Genomic DNA, 26,144 nt, shown 5'->3' on the forward strand with positions numbered 1-26,144 from the left:
AATCTGTACCCACTTAGTAGTCAATGGACAGCTTTTACCAGTGGTGGCAAACAGGGCCAATTTCACTGATTATCTATGGGCTATAAGAACAGTCCAGGCGTCTTTGCCGCTCGCGTTATCTCTCTTTTGGAGGGTATCGACACAGATGCATGTTCGTATGTGGATGACATTTATCTCACAGATAACGAATTATGGCCCCATCTGTGCCGATTGGACTGCATAATTTGCAATTTTGCGGATTTTGGCTACAAATGTAACTTTGCAAAATCTCACATTGCAGAGTAGACAGTGTTGTTCCTGGGCTACGAGCTCAACAATAAAGGTAGAGGTTTGGCTCCTCACTTCCTGGAGAAATGCGCCCTTTTGCACGCTCCCACAACACTGAAGAAACTACAATCTTTACTGGGGTCTTTGAATTTCTGTCGTGCCTACATTCCCGAATATGCCCAAAGTATCAAGCATCTTTACACTTTTTTTTTAACTTATTTTTTATTAACAACACGAGAAAGTATATTCGTAACATATATATAATAGGGATGAACAGAAAAACCAAGAGTGGGTGAAGGGAGAAGCTAATTACAAATCAATACAAATAATTAATTTTTCCAGACAAACAAGAGCAATCAGTTGTGAAACAACAAGAAACAGAAAAAAAATAGCATTTACATACAAAATACAAATAAGATCTTAAACGAAAATACCCCAAATTGTATCCAATTTCATTAATGATTGCACTCCTCTTATTTTAGCTAATGTGGACTCCATAGCGTAACTTTCTTTAACCAAAGACCACCATTCCATGATATGAGGTGGTTTCGGTGATATCCATACCCAGGCAATGGCCAGTCTAGCACAGGAAAGTACGATAGTTATTAGGTCTTTCTGTGGGCTATTCAGCGTCTGTACACCAAATAATACCATTAATGCAGTAAGACGAGAGGGTCTGACAAATTTTTCAATTCAAAACCTGGTCAACTCCTGACCAAAACTCAGCCAGTACTGGGCATGCAAATAGCATATGATCTAGATCGGATGCTATTATGTCACATTTGGGGCATTTAGACCGGTCACTGGTTGGGCTATTTAGGGACCATTTTGATATTCTTTCTAGTGTATAGTACAGAAAGCATAGTGTTTTATATTGTTGTAGCCTTAAACTAGAGGACTGTACTGAGCTATTGATGCTACGAAAAGCAGCAGATATCTTATTAGCGGTTATATTAATACCCAATCTTGTACTCCACTTCTCAGCAAGTTTCACACAGTCATCAGCCTTTTAGGAGTTAAGTTATTTATAACCCTCACTGATTAATGATTTAGTCTTCACTGAGTAAAAACAAATTCCAGATATCTGAGTCTGAAATTTTCCTCAAATTCAGCTTACGTATAAAAAAGTCACGGATTTGTAAGTATTTAAACTGCATAGCTTCAGTCAAATTGTAAAGAGCCTTAAGTATTGCAAAATCCATAAAGCCATCATTACCATAAAGGTCCCCTAAGGTTTTGATAGCCCATATCTTACCAGCTCCATCATGAAAGATTTCCGGAAGTTCCGGATTACCCCACAAGTGGAGTTTGGGATGAAAAAATGAAGTTTTACATATAGTGAGAATCAAAAAACAGATTTTAACAGTCTTTCTTGCAGTCTTGAACTTTACCCTTTTGAAATTATTGGGGTCATTCACTTTCTCTAAGAACATATTAGAGTCCGCCTCCAGCATAAATTTATGAAAGTAATGTTGATTATTTGGGTTAAATAAACTACGGAGACAACCAAGAAAAGTTGCCAGAAAATATAACCTAAAATCAGGAAAATTAAGCCCCCCTTTGTTTAATGGAAGCTTAAGTAAAGCAATTGAGCGACGTGCTTTTTTATACCCCCGTATAAAACTACTAAAATCCTGTCTAGCCTTTTGAAAAAAATGTTATTAACACGTAATGGTATCGACCTAAATAAATAAAGAAATGTAGGCAATACCTTCATTTTAATTAGATTAATCCGACCTATGATGCTAAGCAGGACCTTATGCCATTTTTTTTCAGTGTGACAGATATTTCCTTTAATAGAGCCTCATAGTTAAGTGTGATTATTTCGCTTATTTCAGAAGAAATTTTGACACCTAGATATTTAGCTGCTCTGCATATCCCTTGTACCGGGGCCTGGGGTTTATAATCCATTATTATCTGTGTTTTGTTTGTATTTAATTTATATCCGGAGACTGCCCCAAACCTATTGGCTTCCTCAATTATCCCATGTAAAGCTTCTACCACATCTGTAGAATATATCGCAATATCATCAGCGTAAGCTGTAATTTTTAAAGAATTCAAACCAAAATCAAAAGGAACTATTTGGGATTGAATCTGTAAAGCATAAATAAATGTTTCCATAGAGAGTGCGATCAACAAGGGAGACAAAGGGCACCCTTGCCGAGTACCCCGAGATATTATGAAATTAGGGGATGTCATCCCAGCATAGCTGATTTTAGCAGTTGGATGGTCATAAAGAGCTTGTACCCACCTTAAATATTGGCCTTTAAAGCCAAAGATTGTCATTACTGCCCAGAGATAATCCCACCCCACTCGGTCAAAAGGTTTTTCAGGGTCCAGCAGTACCATACCGAGTAGGGTGGAATTGGTCTCTGCCACATCGAATGCTGTTATAGCCATATTTGCATGAGCTGTTGCATCTCGACCCATAACAAATCCATGCTGTTGAGGGTTTACTAATTTCAGAATAAATGGAGCCAGTCATGTGGCTAGGACTTTGGCAAACACTTTTGCATCCGTGTTGATGAGTGAAATAGGTCTATATGACCCACACTCATCAGCAGGTTTATTCTTTTTTAAAAAGAAAAAGATCTTTGCAGTATTCCACGAGTTAGGGGCCTTTCCGCCTGCACCGATTGAGCTGATTACCTGACAGAAGAGGGGGAGTAATTCGTCAGTACAAACTTTGTATAATTCTAATGGTTGCGTGTCCTCCCCAGCGGCTTTGCCCGATGGCAAGGCAGAAATTGCGAGTCTAATCTCTGTCATAGTGATATTCTCGGTCAATTGATCGAATTCTTTTATTTTCCTGTTCTTTGTTATATTAGTATCCAAATACATTTGTATGTCATTCATAGTGGGATGATTTTCTGGAGTATACAGGGTTCTATAAAAATTAACAAATTGCTCCAATATCTGCACAGGCTGGCTGTAAGTCATATTATTAGGTCCCTTTATTGCCTTTATTAATGTTTTAGCCTTATCGTCAGCGACTTTGTATGCCAAAATTTTACCAATTTTGCCCCACTCTCATATTGAGACGGATGTATGACATTATAACGCATACTTTAACAACGCATACCTTTACAACGCTATTTTTACAACGCAGGAACCATTACAACGAATTACCATTACAACGCATTTTTTTACAACGCAATACTTTTACAACGCAATACCTTTACAACGTAAGTATTGGTAAGTATATAATATTTTTTTAAATGTAATTAATTAAATTTAATATAATTTATTTTAATTTAATATTATTTTTATTTTATTTGTACCCTGTAGCCTTGTATTGGTAATTATATAATATATTTTTTTAAATGTAATTAATTAAAATGAATATAATTTATTTTAATTTAATATTATTTTTAATTTATTTTTACCCTGTATCCATGTACCCCAAAACCCAAACCTGGCCCTGAACCCTAAAAATACCCCTTTACCCAAAAACCCAAAACTGACCCTGAACCCTAAAAATACCCCTTTACCCAAAAACCCAAAACTGACCCTGAACCCTAAAAATACCCCTTTACCCAAAAACCCAAAACTGACCCTGAACCCTAAAAATACCCCTTTACCCAAAAACCCAAAACTGACCCTGTACCCTAAAAATACCCCTTTACCCAAAAACCCAAAACTGACCCTGAACCCTAAAAATACCCCTTTACCCAAAAACCCCAAACTGACCCTGAACCCTAAAAATACCCCTTTACCCAAAAACCCCAAACTGACACTGAACCCTACAAATACCCCTTTACCCAAAAACCCAAACCTTGCCCTGAACCCTAAAAATACCCCTTTACCCAAAAACCCAAACTTATAACATTTTTACTATAATAATATACTTACCAATACTTACGTTGTAAAGGTATTGCGTTGTAAAAGTATTGCGTTGTAAAAAAATGCGTTGTAATGGTAGTTCGTTGTAATGGTTCCTGCGTTGTAAAAGTTGCGTTGTAAAAGTAGTCAGTTGTAAAAGTTTCGTTGTAATGGTAACATACCATTGAGACAGATGATATTTATGCAATTTAGCACTACTTTTTTCTCTAAATGTAGTTTTCAGAGCAGATTTAAGATTCACCAGCTTATAACCCATTTCAGCCGTATTTTGGGAGCCTTGACGTAGAGCCTCTGCTAATTGATTTTCCAATGATAGTATATTAGTAACCATCGTTTTGGTTGCTTTCCTACACTCTGAGTTCTGTCTCCAGACAAACTGTTTTGTGAACCCCCTTATACTGGCCTTACAGGCATCCCACACCACAATGGGTAGAGTGGAATTAAGGTTTATTTTAATAAACTCTATCAGGTGATTCTTAAGTTGTAAGATAAACTCTGTATCTGATAGTAAATATCTAGGAAACAAAAATGGCCTTGGGCCCTGCTTTTTTGTGAGATATTGAAAACAAGAAGAATTGGGTTGTGGCCGGACGTGACCCTTGGGCATATCTCCATGGTACTAGTTTCTAGAATCCAATCCGAAACCCAAGCCATATCTATGCGTGAGCATAACTTATGTGGTGCAGAAAAATAAGTATACCCTGCTACATTAGGATATATTGTTCTCCAGGCATCCTTTATATTATGTATACGCCCCACTTCTATGATAGCAGCTCGTGACCTGGGCATCCGTTGAAAAGCTCCCCGTCTAGTAATGTCTACATGATAGTTCATTATGCAATAAAAATCTCCCATGATTATAAGCTCTCCTTCCCATTCTAATAATTCAATATTTAACCGGTCAAAGGTAGAAGGATCATCTATATTCGGTCCATATATAACACAAAATACGTATTTACAATTTTCCAAGACTAGTTGAGCGATAGCCCATCTTCCCCCATTGTCCATGGCAGTTTTAACAATTTCTACTCTGAATTGTTTCTGTTTCAGAATGGCAATCCCTCGGACTGAGGCATTCAATGCTGTACAGACTATTATGTCATAGCCTAGTGGCCCCAGTAACTTCCCATCTTTATGGGAAATATGGGTCTCTGATAATAGGGCCATTTGAGGATTATACATTTTCAGCTCCTCGTGGACTAATCGCCTCTTATTCCTACTGTTGAGGCCTGCTATGTTCCATGCTAGACATCTCAGTCGATACATTTCATTAATGTATTGTCCCCTTCCATTCTAACAAAACATATAGCAATCTCCCTATTATCAAATTTAAAAAAGCTTGTTCTCATGTTGTTATTTTAAAAATTGGTATCCCCCTCATGAAGCAAACCACCCCTGCGCTCACCCGTCCCAACCCCCTCACTCTTGTCCCTTAGGGGAGAATACCCCTCTATATCCTGCTGCCGCTGTTTGGGCAGCACTGCAGAGTAGCAGCAACGGAGGCCACCCCTGCAACCCTACACCAAAAAAGAAAGTTTCATTAGCTGTTTCGATGAGTTATAGTTTATTCTAATAAAAACTAACTAAGAAGGGAAAAAAGAAAAGAGCAGGGAAAGAAAAAGGAAGAAAGGAAGAAAGAAGGAAAGGGCAAGCGAGATTAGGAAATAGTACAGAGCAGGTCACCATTAAATAAGCCTTCATAAAGCTAAATTCCAAATTCCAGTTCCCTTTAAAGTAGATAGTGAAGCTTGATGAAGCTTTGATAACCTTCACCTGACCACAGAAGCTAGGTAAGCTGCTTGCATACCAAGCAAGAGTACTAAATTAATTTAGAAAGTGCTTGCTCAGCTTCCCTATCGTCTGTAAAAAAAATATATCTGACCGCCCTGAACTAATATAAGTCGAGCTGGTTCTTGGAGGAACACTTGCCACCCTAAAGATTTAAATGGATCTATAAGCTGACGCAGCTTTCAGCGTCTTTCCATCGTTGCCTTGCTTAGATCAGATCAAACGAAAAAGGAGACATTCTCTATTGTAACAGGGGAATTAGGTCTAGCTTTCAGTGTCACTGCCTGTCTCAATAGAAAGTTCCCAAAATAGATCAGGAAGGGGTGAGGGGATGTGCCCCCTTTATTTCTCTGGGTTAATGGTAGTCTATGGACTCTTTGGAGTTGTGAATCCCAATCCCAGTGGGACAAGTCCGGAAAGGCCATCTGGAATAGTTTGACTACAAACGCCCTCGGGTCTGCCCCTTCTGATCCTTCTGGTATACCAAAAAGTCTGAGATTTTGTCTCCTTTGACGATTCTCCATGTCTTCCAGCTTGATCTGTAAGCTCACGATCTGTGCGTCATGTTGGTTGGCCAGGATCCCTGTCCGGGCAGACGCTTCATCCACTCCCACCACCCTTTGCTGTAGTTCTTCGATCTCCTGTGTTATTCCACCGAGTTTGCTGGTCACCTCCTGTATGGATTTTGCAGTTTATTATTGTCTTCCCTCAACTGCAGGAAATGTTGTTGTGCTTCCTGGCGATGGTCAGTTAGTGTCTGTAGTATCAAATTGAGGGGGGAAAGAGTAACCTCTGGGTCTTCTGAAGCTGTTGGAGCTATTGCGTTAGTTATAATAATTGTAGGAGAGGTTGTAAGTGGAGTCACCGTTTGAGTTAATTCAGAATGTAAGAGATGGTTGCTTCCCCCTGAGGAAGCCACCGAGGCAGATCCTAATACAGTTACTACTGTAGTGCTACTAGACTCAAATAAGGATTGAATCTCCTCTGAAAATATTGATTTTGAACATGCATACACAATAGGTACTATAGGCAAAGAAGATGAAGATGCAGTAAGCCCATCAGATAAAGAGCGGTCTTTCAAATAGTTGCCCTCCCGTTGGGCTAGTGCCTGATAGGCGCATTGCCATACTCTTAATCCCTCCCTTTGCCTGAATCCATTTACGGAGAGGACTTTTATCAATAATGGGTTTCCCTCGTGATACCGAGGTAGGGGTGGAAATGTTAATGATGTTGGGACTCTTCCCTTTCTTTAATTTGTTTTTGGCTTTAGCCTTCCCCTTTCTACAGCCAGAGAGTTTAGCTGCGTCTGCAGGGGAGCTGACTGAGTCTTCAGCTTCAACAAGTTCCTCATAGTCATAGTTGGAACACTCCTCTCCCCCTTCACCAGTAACATCGGTTATCTCATCTACAACCATGGGTACCTTTTCAGCCACGGGCCCTGCCACCAAGTTGTTCACCTCCGACTCAGCAAGAGAAACCATAGGATGGCACCCTGGGTCTGGTGTTTTAGAGATCTCTGTCAGATCTATTCCCTGAGAAGACTCGGGTACTGATTTAGTTGACTCTTCTGATGGCTCTGCACGCTCAATAATTCCAGAGTCTTTAATATTCGCTTTCCCGGGGTTCTCAGAAACCTTCTGCCCCCTCAAGCTTGCATTACAGTCCGTGGTTGTTTTATCTGCTGCAGACTGCTTCGAAGTGCCAAGCACTTCAAACAACATAGCTGATGGAGGGTTAGAAGTAGGGCAGATACTTATAGGCTAAATCGGATTACCGAGACCACAAAGTTGATCCAAAGAAATGACATTGTTATACCAGGGAGCGTGAGACAGAGAAGATACAGAGTCTGAGGAGCTAGAAAAAAGTACCCATCAGCCCACTCAAAAGTGGAATCTCGTCATCTGGGTTTGTTTGTGTTGGAGAATGGTGTCCTGTAGGCTCCTCCTCAGAGAGAGTTTCTGAGGTTACCTAATTTCGGACCCAATGATCAAACATTCAACCAACGGATGACAGTATGTGAGCAGAGGGGGCAAAAATTGCAGTGCTCAAAAGAAGAAAACAAGAAGGAAAATGATCCCTGTGATTTAAAAATACCTACGTTGATGTCATAAGAAACTTTATTAGGTCTGACCATCAATGTGGTATGGTTAAAAGCAGTGTACCGATAGCATGCAAGGAATTGCTATCCACCATGTATGTTAATGGGTCAACATGTTTCAGCCTTGAATGGCTTTCGTCAGGACCTATGATGTGCTACTGCAACACTTACTTTAAGTGATGTGATACGTGATCTACACACACTCTCCAAAAGAAAAATGGGTGTATCTTCTCCTGTATATACAATGTGGGAAACAAGAACAGAAAACAGAACAGGATTACAAGTATACACAACTGTCGCATGTATCTCTTTTCTCTGTGTAAGTTACATATTTATTTAAATGATTATCACTCACCCTAGTTGAAGGGAGAAAAAACCTCACCTCACCTGGCAACTGCTCAGGATAGAAGGAGGCCACGCACTAGAAATAATTGCATAGAACTGAAGTTAACTACAGAACCAGTCACACACAAAAAAAATTTTAAAAAACATTTTCATTAGTGATACAATGAAGGAAATATGGCAAGCCTAGATTATGAGTGCATCAGGATGAAACAGCGTCTGTTTAGCAAAAAAAAAACCCGACATGGCTTAGCAGAACTGCCTTGCATGGTAACTAGAGCAGCTGAGTGAACATATGCCAGGGACCAAGGACGCCTTCTCCCATGCTGGGAAGTAAGTATTTCCAGTCTGAAAAGTCTATCTGAAAGCAGCCAAACCGCAGTCACTCACCTCTCCGTCGTTGCCTCGGATTAAGAACTGAGCCGAGGGGGAGGTGGTGATCCAGAGTTGTATGCGGGATTAAGTACGTGACTGGCGGACCTGCGAGGGAACTATCGAAAAAATGCTCCGATTGGTTCGCCGCATGAAAAGGTTCTAAGCCAATGGCAGCTGACCCTCGGTTACACAACTGGGGGAGGGGCTGTCCAACGACGGTCATATGATTGGTTTCAGCGAGGACTAACATGCCCAATTACATGCAAGGCTATTTGTTATTGTTAGCGCGTAGCTGACTTGGGAGTCTGCGAGTCACGGATCTTAGAGGAATCAGTTAGGTGACTCAAGGAGGGGCTATGTACCATAGTGGTATAGTTAGTTCAGCAGGAACCGCTGGAACCAGTTAACTCAAAAAGGGCCATATTGTTGTCAGCTCGTAGCGGACTGTAAGTAGCGGACCTTGGAGGAAACTAGCAGAAATGAGGTTCTGATTGGTTCGCTATGTATTAGCGGTCTTAGCCAATAGGACCTGCCCGTTTGTTCGCCGGGCGTGTATCGCTTTGTTAGTCTATCTGCGAGGACGGGCTCTAACAATCCCTTAAGTCAACCAGTGAAAGCATACAAATGAAACCAAAAACAGATACCAAAAACAGATGTTCATACAGTCTCCGAAGAATTGCCATGACTGAGAACTTTTTTGCCTTCGAGGAATCCCTGTATCTACAGATATCAGGGACATCGATGGGCAGCAAATTTGCGCCCAGTCTGGCGAATTTATACGTCCACCATTTCGAGACCCACCATGTACTAAATAACAACAACCCACATCATCAACAATTGATGATGTGGAAGCGGTACATTGACGACATCTTTGTTGTCTGGCGTGGTGATGTACAATCCCTCTTGCTCTTTCATGAGTGGCTTAATGGTCAGAACCCCTACCTCAGGTTCACCCTGGAATATAGCAGAACTGAACTTTCTTTTCTCGACCTAGTAACCTTTCCACAAGAAGGGCATCTGGCGAGTTCCCTTTACCGCAAACCAATGGCCCGCAACTCATTGCTGAGATTTGACAGCCACCATCCCCGTTCCCTCCGGGAAAACCTCCCGTTCGGACAGTTCCTGAGGGTTCGGAGGAATTGCTCCAACACTACAGATTTCCATCTTGAAGCAAAAGATCTCTCCTCAAAATTGAGAATGCGTCGTTACCCAAATACTCTAGTTCGGACTTCTTTGAAACGTGCTGCGAATAATCATCGCGAGGCCCTTTTAGAACCTCCAGTCAGGAAACCACCTATGGATAGGTTGGTATGTGTAACCACGTACAACACCTCATCTTCTAAGATCCAGAAGATTATTAGACAGAGGTGGCGGATCCTGAATAGCTCAGGTGAGAATATTCCTCTCCCACTTTTCTCATTCAAAAGAGGTAACAACCTGAAAGACGCACTGGTCCACACGAGACCTCGACAAGATGTAGAAGAATCCACATCTACCTTGTGGAACCTTCCGCCGGTGCAAGGGCATCATCCGTGTGGGAATTGTTCAGTGTGTCCACAAACAACGAAGACTCTTGAAGACGACATTGGCACTACTCGACCATGGCTACTCAAACGCCACACCAATTGTAACAGCGAGAAAGTCATCTACCAGATTACCTGCCCCTGTGGTTTGAGGTACATAGGAATGACTACAAGAATGGTCAAATTGCCCATACAAGAACACAAAAGCACGATTAGGCGCAACAAACAGGCTACTCGGCTCACCTCGCACTTTCTTGAAAAAAGACACAATCCTGATGATTTAAGGTGGCTGATCTTAGAACAACCTTACATACCTGGTCACGTCACAGATGTCTCCCTTTTCCTGTTAAGGAAAGAACAAAGATGGGTCTACAACTTACGTAGTGATACGGAGGGATTAAACGATGACATCCCATGGATGCAGTTGTGAGTTCACTCTTAATGCATACATCTATACCATCTCTGCAACCAACTACAGCTGATTAAGTTCTGGTACCGACTACAGCTGATAGAGATTTGGTGCCACCCATAATGAGGCCCACCAGTTGCTTCTCCGATATCGAGAAGTTCTCCTTTCACAATATTAACAGAGTATCCCCCAAGTGTTTGGTCAGACTTTCCACTAGGGTCTCTGAACATTAGGTGGCATAACTGTTTCAATCTCCATAGTCACCTACTAACATGACAGACCAGACTCCATATTTGTATGACTAGGTTTTTTTTTTTTTTCCACTGGCGTTCCACCTAAGCACCTTGTGTGGGTTCACCGCTTTTGACTACATGCCAATGGGCAGAGTGTCTTCCAATTGTTCCGCCATCCTACTAACGAGGGTCTCCCTATAAGAATGAGCATAAACGTACAAGTCTCGGTATTCACTCGAATACCATCTGTTGAAAAATGTATATATATTTGTGAAGCCTAATGCCACACGTATACCTTGCCTGTTATGTTGCTGGTTTACAAAACCCCGCCTTTACTACCCACATTTTTTAGAGACGGGCTCCGGGGTTTTTAATTATCACCATCTCACAACTGACATATTGCTCTCAGAGCGCTAGATCTGCACATTCTATTTGTGCCTCTAAGCATTGATAACATGTGCGCAGCAACAGATACAGTTATCAGCCTTCGGAGACTGTATGAACATCTGTTTTTGGTATCTGTTTTTGGTTTAATTTGTATGCTTTCACTGGTTGACTTAAGGGATTGTTAGAGCCCGTCCTCGCAGATAGACTAACAAAGCGATACACGCCCGGCGAACAAACGGGCAGGTCCTATTGGCTAAGACCGCTAATACATAGCGAACCAATCAGAACCTAATTTCTGCTAGTTTCCTCCAAGGTCCGCTACTTACAGTCCGCTACGAGCTGACAACAATATGGCCCTTTTTGAGTTAACTGGTTCCAGCGGTTCGTGCTGAACTAACTATACCACTACGGTACATAGCCCCTCCTTGAGTCACCTAACTGATTCCTCTAAGATCCGTGACTCGCAGACTCCCAAGTCAGCTACGCGCTAACAATAACAAATAGCCTTGCATGTAATTGGGCATGTTAGTCCTCGCTGAAACCAATCATATGACTGCCGTTGGACAGCCCCTCCCCCAGTTGTGTAACCGAGGGTCAGCTGCCATTGGCTTAGAACCTTTTCATGCGGCGAACCAATCGGAGCATTTTTTCGATAGTTCCCTCGCAGGTCCGCCAGTCACGTACTTAATCCCGCATACAACTCTGGATCACCACCTCCCCCTCGGCTCAGTTCTTAATCCGAGGCAACGACGGAGAAGTGAGTGACTGCGGTTTGGCTGCTTTCAGATAGACTTTTCAGACTGGAAATACTTACTTCCCAGCATGGGAGAAGGCGTCCTTGGTCCCTGGCATATGTTCACTCAGCTGCTCTCGTTACCATGCAAGGCAGTTCTGCTAAGCCATGTCGGGGTTTTTTTTTGCTAAACAGACGCTGTTTCATCCTGATGCACTCATAATCTGGGCTTGCCATATTGCCTTCATTGTATCACTAATGAAAATGTTTTTTAAATTTTTTTTTGTGTGTGACTGGTTCTGTAGTTAACTTCAGTTCTATGCAATTATTTCTAGTGCGTGGCCTCCTTCTATCCTGAGCAGTTGCCAGGTGAGGTGAGGTTTTTTCTCCCTTCAACTAGGGTGAGTGATAATCATTTAAATAAATATGTAACTTACACAGAGAAAAGAGATACATGCGACAGTTGTGTATACTTGTAATCCTGTTCTGTTTTCTGTTCTTGTTTCCCACATTGTATATACAGGAGAAGATACACCCATTTTTCTTTTGGAGAGTGTGTGTAGATCACGTATCACATCACTTAAAGTAAGTGTTGCAGTAGCACATCATAGGTCCTGACGAAAGCCATTCAAGGCTGAAACATGTTGACACATTAACATACATGGTGGATAGCAATTCCTTGCATGCTATCGGTACACTGCTTTTAAGCATACCACATTGATGGTCAGACCTAATAAAGTTTCTTATGACATCAACGTAGGTATTTTTAAATCACGGGGATCATTTTCCTTCTTGTTTTCTTCTTTTGAGCACTGCAATTTTTGCCCCCTCTGCTCACATACTGTCATCCGTTGGTTGAATGTTTGATCATTGGGTCCGAAATTAGGTAACCTCAGAAACTCTCTCTGAGGAGGAGCCTACAGGACACCATTCTCCAACACAAACAAACCCAGATGACGAGATTCCACTTTTGAGTGGGCTGATGGGTACTTTTTTCTAGCTCCTCAGACTCTGTATCTTCTCTGTCTCACGCTCCCTGGTATAACAATGTCATTTCTTTGGATCAACTTTGTGGTCTTAGTATAAAGTGGGATACTATTAGGTTCCAGCAAATAAATTGAATTTAGACTGCTAGTACCTTCCGTGTGTTCCATTGTCAGTTTGGGGGACTAGGTACTATTTGGTCTATAAAAACATTTCCCCTCGGACCCTTCATCACTTCTTTTGTTTTTTTTGTTAAATCGGATTACCAACAGTATGGCAAGGTTCCGTCAGAATGGTGGCCGTCCTTACATAACTGCCAAAATTCTCACCAGCAGTAACACTGTCTCCAGAGTTCAGCCTCCTCCCATCAACAGCCGAAGAGGCATTCAAAACAACAAACTTTGGGGAGCGTATCAGCTGCTTTCCCGTTTGTTAATCGGCATTCCCAGAAGATAATGATGATGGTGCAGTTGCAGCCGCCACCACCATTGCTGCCGTGATGTCCGCTCCCTCAGTAGCTGAAGCTAATTCAGCGGCGGCGGTGGCATTTTTTCCAGCATGAGTCCCCTTAGGTATGTTCCTGGGCGCCATCCCAACTCGAGGCGCTATCCCCTTGGTTGCCGAGTCAGGCAGTAGCAGCGTCACTGCAGGAGCCTCCGGAGCAGCCAACAACGTGAGACCAGACCTGCCGAGCCCCGACTCACCAAGCAGCTGCGGGATTGGAAATCGGGCGGTCAGTAACAACCACCTGAGTCGTCCTCGGGAGAAACGCCACATCCTTTGCAATAGCACAAGGTGAATTATTCCGTTTTGTATTCTTCACTTTTCCTTCCTTTTTCGCTCCCTTTTCGATTATAAACCATAACTGTAATTATAGAGATAGTGTAGTCCTTTAAACCCTTTAAGTTCTCATAGGAGCAGGGGGCCTCCGACCAGACTGCAGCTCCGTGGCGTCTTCAACCCACCATCTTACTCCCCAGGACGCGTTTTACACTTTGATGCAACCTTCTTTTTCCAAATCTTGCTGGCTGCCTGAACATTAAGCAATCTTGCAATCCTTGCAGGCTGATCTTCTAGAATCTAAATTCTTGTTGACCCATGAAAATCACACCAACCTGGTGATAAGAATTGTGCCAGGGGTGCCACGTACCCCCCTTTTAATGAGGGTGACACAGACCCTATCGCTTACAAGTCACACTTGTACACTTCGGCTGAGTTGCGGTTTTCCACTGTGGAAAAAGTTTTGACAGCAGTGCAGATTGCGATTCTTAAGGAATGTGCACTGTCGCAGGGAAAGCACATTTTGGTTGTTACTCCGTATCCTGCCTTGGAGGCAGTGATGAAAGCCAGTGTACCAAATTCCAAGGCTTTGCACCCACAGTGGATACAATGGGCCACGTCCCTGACAACTCCGGATGTCACGTTCATTATTGATTCCTCTCTGCAAACTCAGGAGTTCTTGCAGTATGAATTTGTTCATCCTGCTCCTCTGACGATGCACCCACTGGAGGATTTCCGTTGTATCATTTACACTGATGGAAGCGCGCAAGCTGCTATGGATTCAAAGCATGCATATTCTTCGGCCTGCGCAATTGTGGTTGCTACTATAGTGGATGGTGAATTCAAATCCGATGTCATTCATACTCAGACATTAGGGGTCTGTAACACCCAATTAGCAGATCTCCATGCTTTGATGCTTGCATTAGAGTACACGGACCCCAGTGTGACTACTCTTATTGTAAGTGACTCTTACTACTGTGTTCAGTCCTACAATGACAATCTACCCTTCTGGACTCTAAATGATTATCGTGACTCCAAGCGGCGCACAATACTACATAAAATGATCTAGGTTTCAGTGGCTGAGCTTAAAGAGAGGCTGCCACTTGTCTTTGTAATTCATACTCTGGGTCACAAGCATGTTGGAGTTCACGCTGTTGGCAACTGTCTCGCGGACGAAGCTGCAAAGACAGCAGTTGCAACATATGCAGTAGCAGTGGTTACAGGTTCCAAAAGTAAGATTGATGATGACATCTTGGCAGCTATTGCCACAACAGAGAAGGGAGGTAATTACCATAGAGGTTTCCCTTCTAAATACTCTTATCATTTAAGCTCTGATAAAGTTCCATATGTGAGAATTAACGACAATGGTGACAGGTTAATACCCAACCCGGACCGCAGGCAGGCTTTGATTACAGCAGCCTACGCTGGGATGGCCTCATCGCATGCCGGCGTGTCAGCTACTGTTTCTCTTCTCCAGCAACGATATTGGTGGCAGGGTTTGTACAAACAAACGTTTGATTATGTCCTTCAATGTGACATTTGTCAGCAAATTAAACCTTCTACTGCTGCACGCCCGCTCCAAACTCAGTTGTGCAAATCTAATAAACCACTTGCGTGTGTTTTTTTAGATCACTGCGGTCCTTTCTCCTCTGATACTGCGTATAAGTACATCTTAGTAGCAGTTGACTCTTGCACATGCTTTTTGCGGCTCTGGCCTCAAAAGAGTGCTAATTCCAGAACTGTCGTAAGGGATTTGCGTGCCATTGAGGGATTTTTTTGCATGTGGTACCGTCCATTCGGACCAGGGTCCAGTGTTCCCCTCTAAGGTGTACCAGGATTTCATGGCTTCATTGGGGGTCCTGGTCACATTTTCGTCTCCATACCGGCCTGAGGGTTATAGTGTTGTGGAGCGAATGGACCGTAACTTAAAGCAATCCTTGACTGCTAAGGTATTAGGTACAGGCAGAGACTGGCTTAACCACCTCAATAGCGTACAGCGTGCACTAAATAATCTCCCTACAAGGTCTCTGGGTGGGCGGACCCCATATGAAATGCTCTTTGGCATCAACATGTTTGTTCCGGACCTTGCTGGTCTAGACATGGCGGCGGCGGCGGCCGCATCCTTTGACGTAGATGAACATTCTAATGTTTTACAGAATCTACAAAAGACCAGAGACAGTCTTGCAAAGGAACACTTGCCCTCCACATCTGATGCTGCGTTGCAGATTCCGGTAGTTGGCTAGCTACCACAAGTTGGAGAACTGGTCCGAGAGAAGATCGACAACAAGAAAGAATTCGGTCCTTCCTATCGAGCTCCGGTTGCCGTGCTTGGCATGCAGGATGCAAGAACAGTCATTTTACCTCCTATTCCTGGACGAAAGGGGAAGAGGTACATCTCCATTGACAATGTCAAAATACACAGGGTGGCCGATTCTTCGTAGTATGACACCTACGGTTTTGTGTCCAGCAATGGTGTTTTAGTTCCAGATCCTGCCATCAGGCCTGATGTTGCCATTGAGATGAGTACAGTTACGAATCCTTTATTGAATTCAACTGCTGGTGATCCTCTTAATGATACAGAATATACTTACCCCACTGACTTGTCTAAGTCTGTTTTGGAGACCCATGTGGCTAATCAATCCCTTTTTTCCTTTGACTCTGGCTCGTCCACATCTAAGTCCCCTTCAAAAGTTTTGATTTTTGCTACCCGGTTCAAAAAACATTTCCTGATTCCCCCTTGGACTTACATATGGCTGGTACTTTTTGCAATTTTTCTATTCATGTTCTTCGGATTTGTGGTGTATTTTTTTCATTTTATTAATGGACACTACGTTCAAAAACGAACTTCAATTAGACTAATTGATGGAACTTTGGCCCCCCACTCCTCTTCGCACAAAATGAAGAGGTACCAGACATTTGTGAATATAACTGCTTGGCCCGTTTTAGATAGGATTAGATGGGATGCTGTAAAGTTCCATATTCATGGTCCCACAGAGGTTATTAATGTTCCCAATGTACTCTGTGGGGGATGTGGTTAAACAAAATATTCACTCTGATGATTGGGATGTCCAGGCCGTAGAGGCTTTGTTTTCTGATTTAAAATATTATGCTGCCTTTGATGCTGAAGATTTATATTTAGAGTCTGCAAACTATGGTGATTTGTACTGTAACCGGAATTTTGGTAATCACTTTCTGTATAAAACAAATGTATTTAGAAATTTGGGAACATTGTCCCACACCAGTGGAAGGCAGCTCAAAAACACTTTTGAAAAAGTTTTCTTATTTTACTGATTTTAATCAACCAAACCCTGATGCATTTTATTTTAAGAGGACTGAGAAGTTCTCTTCCAAGGTTAGACTTACCCACACTAAATTACTGTATTCAAAGTCATTTATTGACCAGTTGGCTGTTGGGGGCTATGAAATGTGGAAAGATACCATTGATCTTAAATCTGTTTGCAGTTCTGAAAGTTGGCAAGGCACTGAGGCTTTGCATCGTGCACGTCTCATCCCGAACCATATGTTGTTTCTGAATGTTACTATTTCACAAACCACCTGCTTTGGATTGGCTACTTCTAATAAATTAAATGCTCCTTCCTTTCCTCATTTGGGTGAATACCCCCATTGGAATAATTACACCAGTACTTCCCTTAGTGATTTACAAGCCCTGTTGAAAAATTCCTCTTTTAATGTCTCCAGCATTATTCCCGAAGGCTGGTTGCTGTGGCAAAAAAGTGCAGATTACTGCCAGCACCATTTTCTGGGTCTGACCCCTGGCTATACAGAGGTTAGACTAGATCCCCGTTTTCAGACTCAACATTCAGTCACCACCTATTCTGTAGGCAAATTGTGTCAGAATTGGCTCAGACACTCAACCGTAGCTATTTAAATGACTTTGTTAAAGGTCCTGCAGCAGGCAAAAATGGATATATGCTGCTTACAATGAGGTTTGGAAACTGTCCCAGATTGAAGCTGCTTCTAGGCTCAGAGCTATAGATCAGGCCAATTTAGAAAAAGTGCTTGCCATTGTAGATAGTAGCATTAACACCCTTTCTTCCTGTACATACACATTGGACAATATTGTTTCATCTGTGGTTGATATTGTGCAAGAAGAAGTTGCAGTGTTGTACCATGGGCAGAAACAATTGGGTTCTGTTATGCAGTTTGCTTGGACTCTTCAAACGTTGAAAAGTAAAAAGGTGCCTTGGGATTACATGAACATGACTTTGTTATTTTTGCCTTTTAATTTGACTGTTAAACAACCATTTATGTCAATGAAAGATGCCACGTTTTCACTGCTGCACATTGAAAAACTGGAACCCTTACCATTTTCACTGGCTGAGTCGAATTCTGCAGTTTGGCTCATCCATGGTTGATAACTCTACCTTTCCCTCTGTTTAAATAAGAGTCTTGCATGAAACACTATGCCATAGGTAGATTTGAACCTTTAGGTAGTGCTTATCTTCATGAAGTTTGGAATCTCCCATTCACATATAGGTGCTTGAGGGAAGGAAAGGAAGTTTATTTGAAAGGTGAAGATTGCACATCCACACCAGATCATTCATTAGTCTGTAGAAATCTGCAATTGCACGGTTCTTGCAATGTACAGGCACCAAATCTTGTGTGTGTTCTGAAAGGCACCCCCACCCCGGCTATTACACCAACTTTCACATTGCTTGCAAACTGTAGTTATTTGTTATTAAGTAATGAAGATTGCTGTGGTATGCTTGCCGGTATTCCTCATATCATTACAGTTTCCCAGCGTGTAGTTTACTGTAAGAATGTCTTGTTTCCTCCTCCACATGGGAGGCTCTATGTTTCCATCTGACCTTCTATTACGGTCTTGAAAGCAGAGTTCAACAAGATGAGTCGAATAAGAGCTCTTTTGTCGAAGAAGGAAGGCCCCCTTACATCTGCTCGTGAGACATTCGTCCTTCACATTGCAAATACTTGTACTGAGGTGAATGCCTTATTAAACACAGACCTTCCCCTGCATTTCGGTGCTTTGATTCACACAATCTTTAATGCCTCGTCCACCACGGGCTTGGCACACTTTTTTAAAGTAGTATGTTCTGGCCTTGTGACCTCATTTCAAACTATATTTTGTGTGATCCCTCCATTTTTTCATTCGATCTTTTCTAGTGTCTTCGGCGGTTTCCCGTTAATTCTCACTTTGGGAGCGGGCATACTGCTGTTAATTTGTTTACTCCAGAATGGATGCATAATCTGTGCCCCACGATGATCTGCCCCGGCTGCTCCAGCTTCATAACCGGATGCTACAATACTATGGATCGCTGACTCTGGCTACTCTGAGTGTGAGGTATGGTTTATCTTTCCGGTTCTCAGTTTTCACTTGCGTACAGCCTGTTTTCCATTGCCTGGATTGTGGATTTGAATGGACCCTGGATTTGTGTCTCTGCAACACGGTGTCTCCTGACCTGGATTTTAATCTACTACTAAGTCCCTTAGTTGCTCATGAAATAGATTGTTCTAGTTTCGGGATTATGGCCTCCGTAGCGGCTCATGGGGTTCTAGGCAATTAAAACATTTGGACTGCTGCCAATGACTTTCTGGCGCGCAGTTATCTTGAAGTAAGCCCGGGTTGTCCTCTGATGGTGCTAGAGGCTCCGGCAATAGAAGAACACGTATGTTCATTTCCATTAATTATCTGGATGGAGGAAATGTTCATGGATGTTGACAACGACTTCCTATTGGAGGCGCTTGCAACGTACGGTGCATATTCGCTGTTGGATTGAAGTGTGACTTTTTTGCTTCATAGACACGTATTGGACTGGTGAAAATCAGTGATGTCATTTGAGATGTAATCAGTAATGTCATCAGTGCTGTCACTGACCATGTCATGTGAAATGTCCAGCTAACTATAACATTCCTAAAACATATGTTTTTTTGTGAATTTCTGAAGTTTTTTAAATGCTAATCCCTAACTATAACATGTCTGAAACCTATGGTTTTTTCAGTGAATTTCAAAGGTTTTTTAAATGATAATTCCAAACTATTACAGGCCTGAAACATATGTTTTTTTCAAAGGTTTTTTCAATGATAATTTTAAAATGTATTTATTGTTATATTTTTTTTTCATATTGTTTTACTACATTTTTTTAATCTATTTATTTTTATATATTTTATTTTTTAAATTACATTACACACATTTAATAAAAATATATATTTTTAAAATTAAATATATATATGTTTTAATTTTTTTATATTCTTTTAATTATATTTATGTTATTTACTTTATTGTTTAAAAAAAAAAAATTGAGTCGTGTACCAAAAGCGCACCTACCTAGATCAGTGCGCGGAACCTAGCCACCATTTTAGGATTGTTTTGTAAGATCCGCGTAGGGTGTGCGATGGGTATGAATTTTCCTACGCGATTGCTGTGCGATTACGACGCGACTTGTGGTGCATGCGTGACATGTACGTGTTACACTACGTAACGGTGCGCAGTTCCGCGTGACATCATATGTGTGTTGGACTCTGTGGGTGCGCGACTCCCGCAAAAAAATGTAATGTCCAAAAACACATACATATATATTTAATATAAATATTAAGACAAGACATTATCAGAGCTAATCAGTAAAAAATAGTCTTTAACTTTTAATAAAGTTACATTACTTTTAAATGCAATTTTACGAAGTCGTGCTGGGTGCGACCTGCGTGCGCGCACCCTACGCAGAGCCCATGTGACCAGAAAGAAAAAGATTTGATTGGTTCATACCACTTCCTATTCTAAGGATTGCAGGACCCCACCCATTTCAATCACTATTGTTAAACCTTCCTTGGGATAAGACCTCTGCTAGGAAGAACTTCTGTTGTTTGTGAATTGCAGGCCTGGTTGTGCTGTATCTTTGCAAAATGGCTTCTCAACAACCATCTTCAGATTCTCTGCACTCACATGGAGAGGGGTTTGTTCCAGAATTACCACACCCCAAATCAATTGTCTGGAATTTTTTTACATATCCAGAGGGATTGAAAAAAGTGAATGCCACAAAGGTAACCTGCAAAATTTGCAAGGCAGTTCTATCTGAAGGAGACCGAAACAAGAAATATTCCTGTGGAACTGCCAGTATGTTTAAACATCTGCAAAGTTTGCATCCTGTAAATCTTGCAAAAGAAGAATGCAGAAGACTCCAACAGAGTGTATCACCAGCACCGCAAGTTGCAAGTACTTCTGAGGTGTCCACTTCAACATCGGTTTGGACTTACGGCCCCAACTTGCTAATGCCAAAATCCATTGCGTAAAATGCAATAGGTTGCTTTGTTATGGGGAGTAATCAGTTGGTTTGGTTCGCAGGGCACTGGAAAACCACCACTGTTAGAGTATTTCTTTTCATTGTTTTGTTCGTCCTGTTAACTTTTTTTCATTTAAAAAAAAAAAAAGAAAAAAAAATGAAAAACAAATATATAAAACAACAAAAAAAGGTATTTACAGAACTAACTACTCCGGTTAAAAAAAAGAGCTACATTTGTATGCTAGTGTGACAGTTTAGATGAATGTATGCGTAGTGCATAATTGACTGAAAGAATGCATTTGCGGTGTATGGTGAATGTATAAGTGCAGAACTGAAAGGAAATGCTACAGCACAACACTGTAAACTCTTTAGCTACAGCGTGCTGTGGTACTTCCGAAGCACAGGGATGCAGCATATGTACATAAATATGTTGCAAGTCTGTGCTTCCCTCTGCAGTACTGATTAAACAGCAGCCATGTGGTGACACAGATAGCCTTGCACCATGGTACAAGGATATCTGTGTCATGTGGAGTTTGTTTTTGTGCAGGAAGACACACCTTCCTGCTCAAAAACAATCAGTGAAGGCATTTTCCTCTATGTGTGATGTGCAATGCAGCATATTTTGAAAGAGAAAAAATTAGGAGAAATGACAACAATTCTCCTTGTTGTGCCTTGCTACACAAATTGGAGGATGGTGCAGCATTCACCCACGTGTCCAGATTAATGATTTCTGATAAATGTGGACATATTTCTTGTTCTATGAGTGTTCTATGGAAAAACGCACAGCAACACCCATAGAACACCCTTTCAACGCAAAGTGGTATGTATGATGAGGCTGTATTTACATGGAGGAGAAAAGGTACACAGACTGCCTTTTCTTCTCTTTGAAAATATGAAAGAGTGTCTTAAGTATGATATGCATGCATAGTATATAAAGATATGAATTTATACTTGGGTTAATGGCTAGGCCAATCCTTAACTATATGAGTAATATAATAAGTAGAATACTTTCAGTACTGCAAACAGAGAACAAGATACATTTATAAGTACATAAGGTTTGGCAAACTGATAGGACACATTTATAGATTAGTGAAGGGAAGGGATGGGGACTGATGTGGCATGTGCAAACACACTCTGTAATGTATTTTAAGTTAAGCCATTTTGTCTGTTTTAATCCTGAATTTCCCTGGGCCCTACTAGCCCACCATATCCCTTTATTGAATACCATACAGATGTGTTGCAGAGAGGTGCTCTGAAGCTGTGTCCTATTTTATACCTGACTGATATGCAATTCTCTGTCACTTTTTGCACATATGTGGTGGTTAGTTGGCCCCCACTGACAGTCAGCTTTTATGTTAACTTTATCCTGTAACTTAAAACACCCACAGAGTATCTTTCCACATATATCTATTCCATCCATCTTCCCTTTCTACACCTGTGTGCAAACACAGGCCATTGTGCATTTAAATACTTAGTTAAACTTACCTTCACAGTAATAGACATAAAAAACGCTACACATTTTATTCAGTTGTTTTTTAGAATCTAAATTGGGATACATTGCATATTTTTGAATTAGGATCTGTGAAAGAAAAGAAAAACATGTTATAATTAGGGCTCCCGGTTTTATGGTATTTTGTTTTTGCCATTTCCGTCTGTATTTATCCATATTTATTTTTTGGGCATTTTTTCTGTATTTATCCACATTTATTTTTGGCACAAACAAAAGACGACGCTACAACTAGTATTTTTCCACATTTATTTAAATTGACAATTATATTTGTTTTCTTGTACAATATAGTCTATAGTGTACTAGAAAACAAATAACAAGCATAGGCATAGCCAATAGGTCTCGCCTTTGGGACCTCATAGGTATTTAGTTATGAAGCACAATATCCTTGGTGCAACAGTGTCAACTGTTGCATGGATAAAGACTTATAAGGTCCCAAAGGCGAGACCTATTGGCTATACCAATGCTTGTTAAGGTTCATGGTTCGATAACGGGGCCACTTTTATGTTTGTGCCAAGATAGGAAGGAAGTGCTTGTGAAAGTGGCTGATGCATGAATAGATGGGACTGTGCCAACGCTGGCATCAGGCTATCGTGCTGTGCCAGGCCTCGCTACCACTTACTAATTGTAACCGCTACAGCCTGTGACGCCCACAATGCTACTGACCTAGAGTACCAGCAGGTTAAGGGTTCCCTGGTCTCAGCAGCAGCGGTCCCACCATTTAGTTAGTGCAGGCTGTGATGCCAACTTAAACGAGGCTCCAATACCAAGACAAAAATAAAATTAAAACAAATACAAAGTGGTCGGGGTACCTATTGCATGGACTGCCCGTGGCTCCCACTGCTGGGGACAGTGAAGAAGGGGGACCGAACTCTAAGCTCCAGGGTGCTTCACGACAGGAAGATGCAGCCACAGTCAGGGCCCGGAGGCGCACATTTACTCTCACAGGATCTCCCGCAGCATGGGGACTCTTCACACGTAATTTGAGTGGTCTTTCCCCACCCTCAGAGTTAGTCAGACCTCCCTGGCATGGAGTACGGAGGAGCAGGTCTGCCGGCTCCCCTACCACCACCAAGTTGGCTGGCATACTTGAGGTACAGGAGGCTCAGAGCACAGTGACGCATGCTCAAATTTCAACTGTGTCCAAAGTTTTTAATTTCACACCTTCCAAAGTGGGGTTTGATCACAAGACCATCAATCTGTAGTGGCACAAGAAAGTACTACCACTAACGGCTCTGGAAGAAAAATATTGGCCTGAGCTACACCCCTCTGCTCAGCTTAAAAATTCCCGTCATGTGCATCAGGTGCCAGTGATGGCCTCCTCCTTTGACCTTGTGGCCTGCGCAGAAAGCCCAGCCAGCCAGCAGCTGTATTTATTAGTTCAACAGTCACAGTAATTATATTTCCATTTTTAATCTAATACAGTTAATCATTAAGACACTGTAAGTTCAACATATTTGTCTTGAATATAAATTCGATGTATTCTTCAAAATGTGTGTTACATCCTATGACATGCATGTTTAGTGTATGCCCCCCCGCAGCAAAGAAGGGGGGCCATACACTAAACAGCAGTGTGCTTCCTAGCAGGAAGCCGCCACCGCAGTCAGCTCCCAGAGGCAGCTATTTACTCTTGCGTGGGTCCCACAGCATGAGCCAGCAAAGGAGGGGGCCAAAATCTAAACCCCAGTGTTCTTCCTGGAAGGAATCCGCCGCCGCAGTCAGGGCCAGGAGGTGCCCATTCACTCACAGGGGAGTTTCTTGCTGCATTAGATAACAAAGCGTTTAAAACAGAAGCCTCACCCAAATACTTCACAGGTCTTTAAAAAGACCATTCACATATTAACAAGGCTTTGTTGTTTATTTCACCCCTTCTTACCAGACTGCGGGCAGTGTCTACCCCCTGTGAGAGCTGCCTTTTACACGGGTGAGAGCTACGTGCCCAAGTCCATTAGCCAAACTTTGCTTCCATCTGTCGGTGTCCCTTTGTTTGTACTCGGTGCCCTGCTGCTCTCTAAAGCCCTCGCTTTATCTTCCATTCCAAGTGCCCCATCGGTAGCAAAATATAAGCATGGGCGTAAAATCCGTTCCGCTCGCGGAATTAGCGGATTTTCCGCAAATTCGCACTCCGCGAACTCTAGCGAATTTGCCGAAAATCCGTCAATTCGCACGCGGTGGATTTTTTTGCTTGGTGATACAATATTACGGCGCGCGGCGTGGCGCACGGCGTTCACTTTCCGTCATTCAGCGTTTGCCGAGTTGTTTTTCTCGATATTTTGCGAGTGCTGCGCCATTTTGGATCTTGCTGCAGGTTCCCGCGGGAGTTGGCGCCCGCGAATACGTCATCGCGGCTTGCCACCTTACCTTGCACAGCACGCATCGCGAGAGTTCGCAATTGCGAACACGTAGGTGCGGCGGGCAGGAACAATCTCGCACTCGCGAAATAGAGATTTTGCAATTCTGCACAAGAAATCCACCAGCAAACAGCATAAACCTTCATAAAATGATGATTTTTATCAGAATCACTCCTCAGGTTGACATTTGCCTGCACTTTTTTGTTGCAAGGAGTCCATTTTTTGGGGGGGGGGAGAGGAGGGAAGTGCCCCACAGTCTCCAACTTCCTGTTCCTGTCCAGCAGGCTCCTCCCAGTGCTTTCTTCATGTGCTGGTCACTTTCATTTGGACCTTGACCTGGAAGGATTACTTTTTGTGGGTGCTGCTGGATATTTGGATTTGATGCCTTTTTGACTTTCTTTGGATCACTTTTGGATTAGAAATCAACTTTCACAAGTAAGTTTGTTGGGGCATTACAGTTGCTGCAACTACAATTTGGAACTTTTTCAGAACATTAAATAAAATATATTGTGGGTAGCCACAGTATCCAGTAGGACCAGGGTTGGTTATGGGTGCATGCATTATACAACTGTTTTGTTGAATTTACACATCATTGAGGCCATGGATGGGCTGGGATTGTGCTGAATTGTGTGTTTTTTGTCGTTTTTCTGGGGCTGCTGGTGGGGCCTTTTGCCCAGGGGTAGTGAGTGGTGCATGGACTGAGTCTGCCTGTGGGGTCTCACTCTCTTTAATGTAAACATCCTGGATGGCATTGGATTGTGGTGATTTTTGTGTGTTTTTCTTTTTTTTTTGGGGTGCTACTGTTGATGTGGACTGGCCATGTGGGTGGTGGTGGTGGCCATCTTGAGTGCTGAACAGGCAACATGTGCTTGGGGTGCAAGTGGCCATTTTGAAGAGAGGCAATGTCTGAGGCCTGCACTTATTTTGCCTAGCTTTCATCCATTATGCCCAGGGGTAGTGAGTGGTGCATGGGCCTAGTCTTTCTGTGGGGTGTCTTCTTGGATTTAAACACCATTGAGGCCATGGATGGGCTGGGATTGTGCTGAATTTTGTATTTTTTGTCGTTTTTTTGGGGCTGCTGGTGGGGCCTTTTGCCCAGGGGTAGTGAGTGGTGCATGGGCCTAGTCTTTCTGTGGGGTGTCTTCTTGGATTTAAACACCATTGAGGCCATGGATGGGCTGGGATTGTGCTGAATTTTGTGTTTTTTGTCGTTTTTTTGGGGCTGCTGGTGGGGCCTTTTGCCCAGGGGTAGTGAGTGGTGCATGGACCGA

This window comes from Lissotriton helveticus, chromosome 1_1, assembly GCF_964261635.1.
Source record: "Lissotriton helveticus chromosome 1_1, aLisHel1.1, whole genome shotgun sequence".
Lineage (NCBI taxonomy): Eukaryota > Metazoa > Chordata > Amphibia > Caudata > Salamandridae > Lissotriton > Lissotriton helveticus.